The sequence below is a fragment of the Pleurodeles waltl genome, chromosome 10, assembly GCF_031143425.1.
Source record: "Pleurodeles waltl isolate 20211129_DDA chromosome 10, aPleWal1.hap1.20221129, whole genome shotgun sequence".
In the NCBI taxonomy this organism is placed as follows: Eukaryota; Metazoa; Chordata; class Amphibia; order Caudata; family Salamandridae; genus Pleurodeles; species Pleurodeles waltl.
In genome coordinates this window covers 327,968,570-327,981,022 of record NC_090449.1, presented here as the reverse complement: position 1 = coordinate 327,981,022, position 12,453 = coordinate 327,968,570, and the positions used below count along the sequence as shown (strand labels likewise).

The window sequence follows — 12,453 nt, the reverse complement described above, 5'->3', positions numbered from 1 at the left end:
CTGAAGATTTCTGTTGTGCAGGAAGGTGTGCCTTCCTGAACAAAAACAATTTCCCCCTCCACGCAGCCATCCTTGTACCATGGCGCAAGGATGGCTGCGTTGGTGCTCGGCAGCTAATTTAGAGCTGGCGCAGAGGGAAGCACAGGGGTGCGCTGTATTCTACTAAATACGGCGCTTCCCTGCATTTTGAAAATGACTGAGTGCGAGGCTGCCAAATTTGGCAGAGCGTCTCACTCAGTCATCCTCTTGTAATTATGGGCCAAAAGGTCTAAAGGATAGAGGCGTTTTATGTCATGTTCGATGACGACCATGGAAATGACTCTAGTCATATTGCAGAAGAGAGAACCATGTGCATTTTCTTGCCTTGCGATGTATTCGCCCACTCTCTGCCCTCAACCCTAGGAGCAGGGTCTGAGCAGTGGTGCTTCTGTGCCCTCGCTCGTTGGTGTCCGGGTCCAAATCCCCAACACACCCTTTTTAGCAGAAAACACACAAATTTTACTCAAAATACACAAAGCTTGAAGATTCCTCATTCCACTCAAAGCATTGTTGTGCAAAATATTTTTAGCCTCAGGAGAAAAAAAGGATCACCATGCCTTGGCTTCCTTCCTGCTTGCTTTCAGTGTGCTCTGTGTGATGCTTTCACAGGCTCTGGTTTCAGGCATTTAGGCATCAGATATTTGTCTCTACCCGCAGCTGTGACTTTTCAGTACATCTGAGTGTACGCTTGCTGGCCGACAACGCTGCAATTTTCACACTTACTCCTCGCTTTGCGAGCAACTGCTGATCAAGTATAGAGGCAATCGGGCAAACATATGAGGGGAATTTTGCTCCTTCAGTCAAGCCCTCATGCTTGTTTCTGTAGTGTAGTGGTTATCACGTTCGCCTAACACGCAAAAGGTCCCCGGTTCGAGACCGGGCAGAAACAATGGGCAGTGTCTGCTTTTGTGTTTGCTCCCTAAAAGCTTAGTCTCACTCAGGGATGGCCTTTAAAAACTTGTGACCTGTGTAAAACTTGTATTACTATTGCAGGCCGGTAAAAAGTTATCTGCATCTTTGCGTAGTCGTGCATGTGCCTGGTTTCTTATTCTGTTTTTTACTTTTTTTTTTCTTGGCCATGTTATATTGTGGGGCCTTTAAACCTGTCACCTTGATAGGAACATTGCAAGCGGCAGCATCGACAAGTGCAGACTGAGGAGTCAGACCTAAACACAGACTCAGCTGTCAGGATGGCCGAGTGGTCTAAGGCGGCAGCCTCAAGAGAGCTTGATCTTCAGTTAAGCTAAGCATCCTGGTTTGCTCATGTAGTTGTGGGTTCATATCGCACTTCTGATAGGTCTATTTTCTGCCCTTAAATCTTTCTCTGCTTGCACAGCCAGCTCCCCACAACACTATCTTTGCAAGCTGCTGTAGCATATGAAAAGAAATCCACCAACCCTCCGGCTGGGCCCTCAATCAGCATTCCATGTATTTCTGGAAGGGGCATCTCAGTCACGCCTTCTGTTAGAGCTGCACCTTATCACTGTAACTACCATGCTGGTTTCTACTTAAGCAGTTGATTCCATCGTTTGAAGTGAGGCTCTCCTGCCACTTTTGGGCAGAGAAGGCACTGCCCCTGCAACAACAACAGGCAGACAAGCTCAACCTGGGTTTCCTGGTTAGGTGGGCGGAGCAGAATGGCAATGGTCCCTCCTTGTGACTTGAAATTAACATGAAGAAGACAGAGAGGCAGCTGGGAGTAGGCAGTACCCATGCACCCCTGAACACTGTCTTGCGATTTTCACCCAATTCTGAAATGAGTCGGGAGGAAAGGAGGTGATTTTCCTATCGAAGGCCATTCTGGGAATTCAGCCACCCCGCGTCTCCCAGGTGAGTGTTTCAGGCCTGTGAGGCACTCATATAAATCTCGCCTGATCGAGCACTGAGCGAGCAATTGTGCTTGAATACAAGAGGCATGCTCCTCTGGCTCAGGCGCAAGAGATGGCAGGCCCTTCAGTGCTTCTGGTCTGGAAGTCTACGGTGCAAGGGCCCAGGTCCTGCGGAGGCGTACAACTACCAGAAAGGGTCTGCTTTTCTCATCAGCGCCACAGTTCAGCTTGCTAGCATAGGGCTTCTTGACTACCTCTTGCCTTGCTAGAGGCAAAAAAAAACCCCTTGGCACAAAACATCAATTGCTATGGCACGCTTAGAAGGAGAGTCTCCAAGTGGCCCTGCTTTTTCACAAAGACACTTCAGAAGATGTTTGAAAGGCTTTTGCAGCAGCAGGCTCGTTGGTCTAGGGGTATGATTCTCGCTTTGGGTGTGAGAGGTCCCGGGTTCAAATCCCGGACGAGCCCGTCCCTTCATAGGTTCGATCTGTTTTTAAACAGGAGTATTTCTGCTTTCCACTCTTGTAAGATGCCATGGTGGAATGCATTGCATGCTTTCTACTGGTGTCGAGGCAGTTCGGCATGATGAAGGAGTGCGGGATTTCTTTCTAACTGCTTTTTTGTGTTGGAGCAGCACTTCTCGTTGGAACATGAAATGCACAGTGCTTCTCCAAAGTAATTGCAGGGCTGGTTTTGAAATCACCTCTTGGAATGAAAGTGATCCCAGTTCCTTTCTTCCAAAGGAAGAGATCCTGTCAGAAAGGCTCAGCTTTGAGCGTCATGAATATTGTCCCTTAGTCCTTGCATTCCAGTCCAAAGCATAGCCACATAAAGAAAGCAGGTGTGTCTGTTTCCAGTGCAGTGGTTCCAGTCCAATGCATAGCCACATGAAGCAAATAAGCAGGCATGTCTGTTTCTGTAGTGTAGTGGTTATCACGTTAGCCTTACACGCGAAAGGTCCCTGGTTCGAGGCCAGGCAGAAACAGCAAGTTGCTGTGCTTTATCACATTATTTGCATTTACCACCTCACCTGACAGGTAAATTGAAATTAAAGAGGCTGTGTCTATCCCTCACCATCGTGAGGTACTACGCTCCAAGGGCATCGGTCTCAACTCACCAAGAGAAGACGATACACCTTACGGCAGTCAGTTGCTCCCTTTTTGACCTTTCCATTGAAGCCTGGGCCTACTGTGGTCAAGCCAGCCAAGGAAGGAAGGTATGAGAGCGAAAATGGCTTTCCTACCTTCACCAAGAACATACTCCTTGAGCAAAGAAAGGGCCAGACTTACAAGGCCCTATCGCCACCGGCACATCATCTTTAGTGACGCCCCGGTGGCACTATGTACTGTGCCGTATTTACAAGACGCCGTTCAACCACGTTTTGTGGCTTAACACCACCTTGTAAATACGGCCCCTTCACACGCAGCCCTTTCCCTGGAAGGGGCGTGCAATGGGCGTTGCTCTGGGTGGGCCACTGCAACACCATAGCATTTTGATGCTGCTCCAGTTTTACGAGTTTTTGTAAATCTGTGGCAGCGCCAAAATCCAAGCGCCATACAATGGGTGTCGTTATAGTGGAGAAACGAGCAGAAATGTTTTCATTTCTCCTCATTTTTGCTCTTTCTATGTGTGCTGCACGAACATATCGCCACTGAAGATTTCTGTTGTGCAGGAAGGTGTGCCTTCCTGAACAAAAACAATTTCCCCCTCCACGCAGCCATCCTTGTACCATGGCGCAAGGATGGCTGCGTTGGTGCTCGGCAGCTAATTTAGAGCTGGCGCAGAGGGAAGCACAGGGGTGCGCTGTATTCTACTAAATACGGCGCTTCCCTGCATTTTGAAAATGACTGAGTGCGAGGCTGCCAAATTTGGCAGAGCGTCTCACTCAGTCATCCTCTTGTAATTATGGGCCAAAAGGTCTAAAGGATAGAGGCGTTTTATGTCATGTTCGATGACGACCATGGAAATGACTCTAGTCATATTGCAGAAGAGAGAACCATGTGCATTTTCTTGCCTTGCGATGTATTCGCCCACTCTCTGCCCTCAACCCTAGGAGCAGGGTCTGAGCAGTGGTGCTTCTGTGCCCTCGCTCGTTGGTGTCCGGGTCCAAATCCCCAACACACCCTTTTTAGCAGAAAACACACAAATTTTACTCAAAATACACAAAGCTTGAAGATTCCTCATTCCACTCAAAGCATTGTTGTGCAAAATATTTTTAGCCTCAGGAGAAAAAAAGGATCACCATGCCTTGGCTTCCTTCCTGCTTGCTTTCAGTGTGCTCTGTGTGATGCTTTCACAGGCTCTGGTTTCAGGCATTTTGGCATCAGATATTTGTCTCTACCCGCAGCTGTGACTTTTCAGTACATCTGAGTGTACGCTTGCTGGCTGACAACGCTGCAATTTTCACACTTACTCCTCGCTTTGCGAGCAACTGCTGATCAAGTATAGAGGCAATCGGGCAAACATATGAGGGGAATTTTGCTCCTTCAGTCAAGCCCTCATGCTTGTTTCTGTAGTGTAGTGGTTATCACGTTCGCCTAACACGCGAAAGGTCCCCGGTTCGAGACCGGGCAGAAACAATGGGCAGTGTCTGCTTTTGTGTTTGCTCCCTAAAAGCTTAGTCTCACTCAGGGATGGCCTTTAAAAACTTGTGACCTGTGTAAAACTTGTATTACTATTGCAGGCCGGTAAAAAGTTATCTGCATCTTTGCGTAGTCGTGCATGTGCCTGGTTTCTTATTCTGTTTTTTACTTTTTTTTTTCTTGGCCATGTTATATTGTGGGGCCTTTAAACCTGTCACCTTGATAGGAACATTGCAAGCGGCAGCATCGACAAGTGCAGACTGAGGAGTCAGACCTAAACACAGACTCAGCTGTCAGGATGGCCGAGTGGTCTAAGGCGGCAGCCTCAAGAGAGCTTGATCTTCAGTTAAGCTAAGCATCCTGGTTTGCTCATGTAGTTGTGGGTTCATATCGCACTTCTGATAGGTCTATTTTCTGCCCTTAAATCTTCCTCTGCTTGCACAGCCAGCTCCCCACAACACTATCTTTGCAAGCTGCTGTAGCATATGAAAAGAAATCCACCAACCCTCCGGCTGGGCCCTCAATCAGCATTCCATGTATTTCTGGAAGGGGCATCTCAGTCACGCCTTCTGTTAGAGCTGCACCTTATCACTGTAACTACCATGCTGGTTTCTACTTAAGCAGTTGATTCCATCGTTTGAAGTGAGGCTCTCCTGCCACTTTTGGGCAGAGAAGGCACTGCCCCTGCAACAACAACAGGCAGACAAGCTCAACCTGGGTTTCCTGGTTAGGTGGGCGGAGCAGAATGGCAATGGTCCCTCCTTGTGACTTGAAATTAACATGAAGAAGACAGAGAGGCAGCTGGGAGTAGGCAGTACCCATGCACCCCTGAACACTGTCTTGCGATTTTCACCCAATTCTGAAATGAGTCGGGAGGAAAGGAGGTGATTTTCCTATCGAAGGCCATTCTGGGAATTCAGCCACCCCGCGTCTCCCAGGTGAGTGTTTCAGGCCTGTGAGGCACTCATATAAATCTCGCCTGATCGAGCACTGAGCGAGCAATTGTGCTTGAATACAAGAGGCATGCTCCTCTGGCTCAGGCGCAAGAGATGGCAGGCCCTTCAGTGCTTCTGGTCTGGAAGTCTACGGTGCAAGGGCCCAGGTCCTGCGGAGGCGTACAACTACCAGAAAGGGTCTGCTTTTCTCATCAGCGCCACAGTTCAGCTTGCTAGCATAGGGCTTCTTGACTACCTCTTGCCTTGCTAGAGGCAAAAAAAAACCCCTTGGCACAAAACATCAATTGCTATGGCACGCTTAGAAGGAGAGTCTCCAAGTGGCCCTGCTTTTTCACAAAGACACTTCAGAAGATGTTTGAAAGGCTTTTGCAGCAGCAGGCTCGTTGGTCTAGGGGTATGATTCTCGCTTTGGGTGTGAGAGGTCCCGGGTTCAAATCCCGGACGAGCCCGTGCCTTCATAGGTTCGATCTGTTTTTAAACAGGAGTATTTCTGCTTTCCACTCTTGTAAGATGCCATGGTGGAATGCATTGCATGCTTTCTTCTGGTGTCGAGGCAGTTCGGCATGATGAAGGAGTGCGGGATTTCTTTCTAACTGCTTTTTTGTGTTGGAGCAGCACTTCTCGTTGGAACATGAAATGCACAGTGCTTCTCCAAAGTAATTGCAGGGCTGGTTTTGAAATCACCTCTTGGAATGAAAGTGATCCCAGTTCCTTTCTTCCAAAGGAAGAGATCCTGTCAGAAAGGCTCAGCTTTGAGCGTCATGAATATTGTCCCTTAGTCCTTGCATTCCAGTCCAAAGCATAGCCACATAAAGAAAGCAGGTGTGTCTGTTTCCAGTGCAGTGGTTCCAGTCCAATGCATAGCCACATGAAGCAAATAAGCAGGCATGTCTGTTTCTGTAGTGTAGTGGTTATCACGTTCGCCTTACACGCGAAAGGTCCCTGGTTCGAGGCCAGGCAGAAACAGCAAGTTGCTGTGCTTTATCACATTATTTGCATTTACCACCTCACCTGACAGGTAAATTGAAATTAAAGAGGCTGTGTCTATCCCTCACCATCGTGAGGTACTACGCTCCAAGGGCATCGGTCTCAACTCACCAAGAGAAGACGATACACCTTACGGCAGTCAGTTGCTCCCTTTTTGACCTTTCCATTGAAGCCTGGGCCTACTGTGGTCAAGCCAGCCAAGGAAGGAAGGTATGAGAGCGAAAATGGCTTTCCTACCTTCACCAAGAACATACACCTTGAGCAAAGAAAGGGCCAGACTTACAAGGCCCTATCGCCACCGGCACATCATCTTTAGTGACGCCCCGGTGGCACTATGTACTGTGCCGTATTTACAAGACGCCGTTCAACCACGTTTTGTGGCTTAACACCACCTTGTAAATACGGCCCCTTCACACGCAGCCCTTTCCCTGGAAGGGGCGTGCAATGGGCGTTGCTCTGGGTGGGCCACTGCAACACCATAGCATTTTGATGCTGCTCCAGTTTTACGAGTTTTTGTAAATCTGTGGCAGCGCCAAAATCCAAGCGCCATACAATGGGTGTCGTTATAGTGGAGAAACGAGCAGAAATGTTTTCATTTCTCCTCATTTTTGCTCTTTCTATGTGTGCTGCACGAACATATCGCCACTGAAGATTTCTGTTGTGCAGGAAGGTGTGCCTTCCTGAACAAAAACAATTTCCCCCTCCACGCAGCCATCCTTGTACCATGGCGCAAGGATGGCTGCGTTGGTGCTCGGCAGCTAATTTAGAGCTGGCGCAGAGGGAAGCACAGGGGTGCGCTGTATTCTACTAAATACGGCGCTTCCCTGCATTTTGAAAATGACTGAGTGCGAGGCTGCCAAATTTGGCAGAGCGTCTCACTCAGTCATCCTCTTGTAATTATGGGCCAAAAGGTCTAAAGGATAGAGGCGTTTTATGTCATGTTCGATGACGACCATGGAAATGACTCTAGTCATATTGCAGAAGAGAGAACCATGTGCATTTTCTTGCCTTGCGATGTATTCGCCCACTCTCTGCCCTCAACCCTAGGAGCAGGGTCTGAGCAGTAGTGCTTCTGTGCCCTCGCTCGTTGGTGTCCGGGTCCAAATCCCCAACACACCCTTTTTAGCAGAAAACACACAAATTTTACTCAAAATACACAAAGCTTGAAGATTCCTCATTCCACTCAAAGCATTGTTGTGCAAAATATTTTTAGCCTCAGGAGAAAAAAAGGATCACCATGCCTTGGCTTCCTTCCTGCTTGCTTTCAGTGTGCTCTGTGTGATGCTTTCACAGGCTCTGGTTTCAGGCATTTAGGCATCAGATATTTGTCTCTACCCGCAGCTGTGACTTTTCAGTACATCTGAGTGTACGCTTGCTGGCTGACAACGCTGCAATTTTCACACTTACTCCTCGCTTTGCGAGCAACTGCTGATCAAGTATAGAGGCAATCGGGCAAACATATGAGGGGAATTTTGCTCCTTCAGTCAAGCCCTCATGCTTGTTTCTGTAGTGTAGTGGTTATCACGTTCGCCTAACACGCGAAAGGTCCCCGGTTCGAGACCGGGCAGAAACAATGGGCAGTGTCTGCTTTTGTGTTTGCTCCCTAAAAGCTTAGTCTCACTCAGGGATGGCCTTTAAAAACTTGTGACCTGTGTAAAACTTGTATTACTATTGCAGGCCGGTAAAAAGTTATCTGCATCTTTGCGTAGTCGTGCATGTGCCTGGTTTCTTATTCTGTTTTTTACTTTTTTTTTTCTTGGCCATGTTATATTGTGGGGCCTTTAAACCTGTCACCTTGATAGGAACATTGCAAGCGGCAGCATCGACAAGTGCAGACTGAGGAGTCAGACCTAAACACAGACTCAGCTGTCAGGATGGCCGAGTGGTCTAAGGCGGCAGCCTCAAGAGAGCTTGATCTTCAGTTAAGCTAAGCATCCTGGTTTGCTCATGTAGTTGTGGGTTCATATCGCACTTCTGATAGGTCTATTTTCTGCCCTTAAATCTTCCTCTGCTTGCACAGCCAGCTCCCCACAACACTATCTTTGCAAGCTGCTGTAGCATATGAAAAGAAATCCACCAACCCTATGCTGGGCCCTCAATCAGCATTCCATGTATTTCTGGAAGGGGCATCTCAGTCACGCCTTCTGTTAGAGCTGCACCTTATCACTGTAACTACCATGCTGGTTTCTACTTAAGCAGTTGATTCCATCGTTTGAAGTGAGGCTCTCCTGCCACTTTTGGGCAGAGAAGGCACTGCCCCTGCAACAACAACAGGCAGACAAGCTCAACCTGGGTTTCCTGGTTAGGTGGGCGGAGCAGAATGGCAATGGTCCCTCCTTGTGACTTGAAATTAACATGAAGAAGACAGAGAGGCAGCTGGGAGTAGGCAGTACCCATGCACCCCTGAACACTGTCTTGCGATTTTCACCCAATTCTGAAATGAGTCGGGAGGAAAGGAGGTGATTTTCCTATCGAAGGCCATTCTGGGAATTCAGCCACCCCGCGTCTCCCAGGTGAGTGTTTCAGGCCTGTGAGGCACTCATATAAATCTCGCCTGATCGAGCACTGAGCGAGCAATTGTGCTTGAATACAAGAGGCATGCTCCTCTGGCTCAGGCGCAAGAGATGGCAGGCCCTTCAGTGCTTCTGGTCTGGAAGTCTACGGTGCAAGGGCCCAGGTCCTGCGGAGGCGTACAACTACCAGAAAGGGTCTGCTTTTCTCATCAGCGCCACAGTTCAGCTTGCTAGCATAGGGCTTCTTGACTACCTCTTGCCTTGCTAGAGGCAAAAAAAAAACCCTTGGCACAAAACATCAATTGCTATGGCACGCTTAGAAGGAGAGTCTCCAAGTGGCCCTGCTTTTTCACAAAGACACTTCAGAAGATGTTTGAAAGGCTTTTGCAGCAGCAGGCTCGTTGGTCTAGGGGTATGATTCTCGCTTTGGGTGTGAGAGGTCCCGGGTTCAAATCCCGGACGAGCCCGTGCCTTCATAGGTTCGATCTGTTTTTAAACAGGAGTATTTCTGCTTTCCACTCTTGTAAGATGCCATGGTGGAATGCATTGCATGCTTTCTACTGGTGTCGAGGCAGTTCGGCATGATGAAGGAGTGCGGGATTTCTTTCTAACTGCTTTTTTGTGTTGGAGCAGCACTTCTCGTTGGAACATGAAATGCACAGTGCTTCTCCAAAGTAATTGCAGGGCTGGTTTTGAAATCACCTCTTGGAATGAAAGTGATCCCAGTTCCTTTCTTCCAAAGGAAGAGATCCTGTCAGAAAGGCTCAGCTTTGAGCGTCATGAATATTGTCCCTTAGTCCTTGCATTCCAGTCCAAAGCATAGCCACATAAAGAAAGCAGGTGTGTCTGTTTCCAGTGCAGTGGTTCCAGTCCAATGCATAGCCACAGGAAGCAAATAAGCAGGCATGTCTGTTTCTGTAGTGTAGTGGTTATCACGTTTGCCTTACACGCGAAAGGTCCCTGGTTCGAGGCCAGGCAGAAACAGCAAGTTGCTGTGCTTTATCACATTATTTGCATTTACCACCTCACCTGACAGGTAAATTGAAATTAAAGAGGCTGTGTCTATCCCTCACCATCGTGAGGTACTACGCTCCAAGGGCATCGGTCTCAACTCACCAAGAGAAGACGATACACCTTACGGCAGTCAGTTGCTCCCTTTTTGACCTTTCCATTGAAGCCTGGGCCTACTGTGGTCAAGCCAGCCAAGGAAGGAAGGTATGAGAGCGAAAATGGCTTTCCTACCTTCACCAAGAACATACACCTTGAGCAAAGAAAGGGCCAGACTTACAAGGCCCTATCGCCACCGGCACATCATCTTTAGTGACGCCCCGGTGGCACTATGTACTGTGCCGTATTTACAAGACGCCGTTCAACCACGTTTTGTGGCTTAACACCACCTTGTAAATACGGCCCCTTCACACGCAGCCCTTTCCCTGGAAGGGGCGTGCAATGGGCGTTGCTCTGGGTGGGCCACTGCAACACCATAGCATTTTGATGCTGCTCCAGTTTTACGAGTTTTTGTAAATCTGTGGCAGCGCCAAAATCCAAGCGCCATACAATGGGTGTCGTTATAGTGGAGAAACGAGCAGAAATGTTTTCATTTCTCCTCATTTTTGCTCTTTCTATGTGTGCTGCACGAACATATCGCCACTGAAGATTTCTGTTGTGCAGGAAGGTGTGCCTTCCTGAACAAAAACAATTTCCCCCTCCACGCAGCCATCCTTGTACCATGGCGCAAGGATGGCTGCGTTGGTGCTCGGCAGCTAATTTAGAGCTGGCGCAGAGGGAAGCACAGGGGTGCGCTGTATTCTACTAAATACGGCGCTTCCCTGCATTTTGAAAATGACTGAGTGCGAGGCTGCCAAATTTGGCAGAGCGTCTCACTCAGTCATCCTCTTGTAATTATGGGCCAAAAGGTCTAAAGGATAGAGGCGTTTTATGTCATGTTCGATGACGACCATGGAAATGACTCTAGTCATATTGCAGAAGAGAGAACCATGTGCATTTTCTTGCCTTGCGATGTATTCGCCCACTCTCTGCCCTCAACCCTAGGAGCAGGGTCTGAGCAGTGGTGCTTCTGTGCCCTCGCTCGTTGGTGTCCGGGTCCAAATCCCCAACACACCCTTTTTAGCAGAAAACACACAAATTTGACTCAAAATACACAAAGCTTGAAGATTCCTCATTCCACTCAAAGCATTGTTGTGCAAAATATTTTTAGCCTCAGGAGAAAAAAAGGATCACCATGCCTTGGCTTCCTTCCTGCTTGCTTTCAGTGTGCTCTGTGTGATGCTTTCACAGGCTCTGGTTTCAGGCATTTAGGCATCAGATATTTGTCTCTACCCGCAGCTGTGACTTTTCAGTACATCTGAGTGTACGCTTGCTGGCTGACAACGCTGCAATTTTCACACTTACTCCTCGCTTTGCGAGCAACTGCTGATCAAGTATAGAGGCAATCGGGCAAACATATGAGGGGAATTTTGCTCCTTCAGTCAAGCCCTCATGCTTGTTTCTGTAGTGTAGTGGTTATCACGTTCGCCTAACACGCGAAAGGTCCCCGGTTCGAGACCGGGCAGAAACAATGGGCAGTGTCTGCTTTTGTGTTTGCTCCCTAAAAGCTTAGTCTCACTCAGGGATGGCCTTTAAAAACTTGTGACCTGTGTAAAACTTGTATTACTATTGCAGGCCGGTAAAAAGTTATCTGCATCTTTGCGTAGTCGTGCATGTGCCTGGTTTCTTATTCTGTTTTTTACTTTTTTTTTTCTTGGCCATGTTATATTGTGGGGCCTTTAAACCTGTCACCTTGATAGGAACATTGCAAGCGGCAGCATCGACAAGTGCAGACTGAGGAGTCAGACCTAAACACAGACTCAGCTGTCAGGATGGCCGAGTGGTCTAAGGCGGCAGCCTCAAGAGAGCTTGATCTTCAGTTAAGCTAAGCATCCTGGTTTGCTCATGTAGTTGTGGGTTCATATCGCACTTCTGATAGGTCTATTTTCTGCCCTTAAATCTTCCTCTGCTTGCACAGCCAGCTCCCCACAACACTATCTTTGCAAGCTGCTGTAGCATATGAAAAGAAATCCACCAACCCTCCGGCTGGGCCCTCAATCAGCATTCCATGTATTTCTGGAAGGGGCATCTCAGTCACGCCTTCTGTTAGAGCTGCACCTTATCACTGTAACTACCATGCTGGTTTCTACTTAAGCAGTTGATTCCATCGTTTGAAGTGAGGCTCTCCTGCCACTTTTGGGCAGAGAAGGCACTGCCCCTGCAACAACAACAGGCAGACAAGCTCAACCTGGGTTTCCTGGTTAGGTGGGCGGAGCAGAATGGCAATGGTCCCTCCTTGTGACTTGAAATTAACATGAAGAAGACAGAGAGGCAGCTGGGAGTAGGCAGTACCCATGCACCCCTGAACACTGTCTTGCGATTTTCACCCAATTCTGAAATGAGTCGGGAGGAAAGGAGGTGATTTTCCTATCGAAGGCCATTCTGGGAATTCAGCCACCCCGCGTCTCCCAGGTGAGTGTTTCAGGCCTGTGAGGCACTC

At 48.3% G+C, this 12,453-nt stretch overlaps 9 non-coding genes across 9 annotated transcripts; all 9 read left to right on the top strand.

The window, feature by feature from the left end:
• Positions 1-855: 855 nt before the first annotated feature.
• On the top strand, positions 856-928 carry TRNAV-AAC (transfer RNA valine (anticodon AAC)). The gene has a single exon. It is a non-coding gene; the product is annotated as a tRNA-Val (tRNA).
• A 1,336-nt stretch (positions 929-2,264) lies between these two features.
• On the top strand, positions 2,265-2,336 carry TRNAP-UGG (transfer RNA proline (anticodon UGG)). The gene has a single exon. It is a non-coding gene; the product is annotated as a tRNA-Pro (tRNA).
• A 2,038-nt stretch (positions 2,337-4,374) lies between these two features.
• TRNAV-AAC (transfer RNA valine (anticodon AAC)) lies at positions 4,375-4,447 on the top strand. The gene has a single exon. It is a non-coding gene; the product is annotated as a tRNA-Val (tRNA).
• Positions 4,448-5,783: 1,336 nt separating this feature from the next.
• On the top strand, positions 5,784-5,855 carry TRNAP-UGG (transfer RNA proline (anticodon UGG)). The gene has a single exon. It is a non-coding gene; the product is annotated as a tRNA-Pro (tRNA).
• Positions 5,856-6,299: 444 nt separating this feature from the next.
• TRNAV-UAC (transfer RNA valine (anticodon UAC)) lies at positions 6,300-6,372 on the top strand. The gene has a single exon. It is a non-coding gene; the product is annotated as a tRNA-Val (tRNA).
• A 1,521-nt stretch (positions 6,373-7,893) lies between these two features.
• On the top strand, positions 7,894-7,966 carry TRNAV-AAC (transfer RNA valine (anticodon AAC)). The gene has a single exon. It is a non-coding gene; the product is annotated as a tRNA-Val (tRNA).
• Positions 7,967-9,301: 1,335 nt separating this feature from the next.
• On the top strand, positions 9,302-9,373 carry TRNAP-UGG (transfer RNA proline (anticodon UGG)). Its single transcript has one exon. It is a non-coding gene; the product is annotated as a tRNA-Pro (tRNA).
• A 444-nt stretch (positions 9,374-9,817) lies between these two features.
• On the top strand, positions 9,818-9,890 carry TRNAV-UAC (transfer RNA valine (anticodon UAC)). Its single transcript has one exon. It is a non-coding gene; the product is annotated as a tRNA-Val (tRNA).
• A 1,521-nt stretch (positions 9,891-11,411) lies between these two features.
• Positions 11,412-11,484, top strand: TRNAV-AAC (transfer RNA valine (anticodon AAC)). The gene has a single exon. It is a non-coding gene; the product is annotated as a tRNA-Val (tRNA).
• Positions 11,485-12,453: the final 969 nt, after the last annotated feature.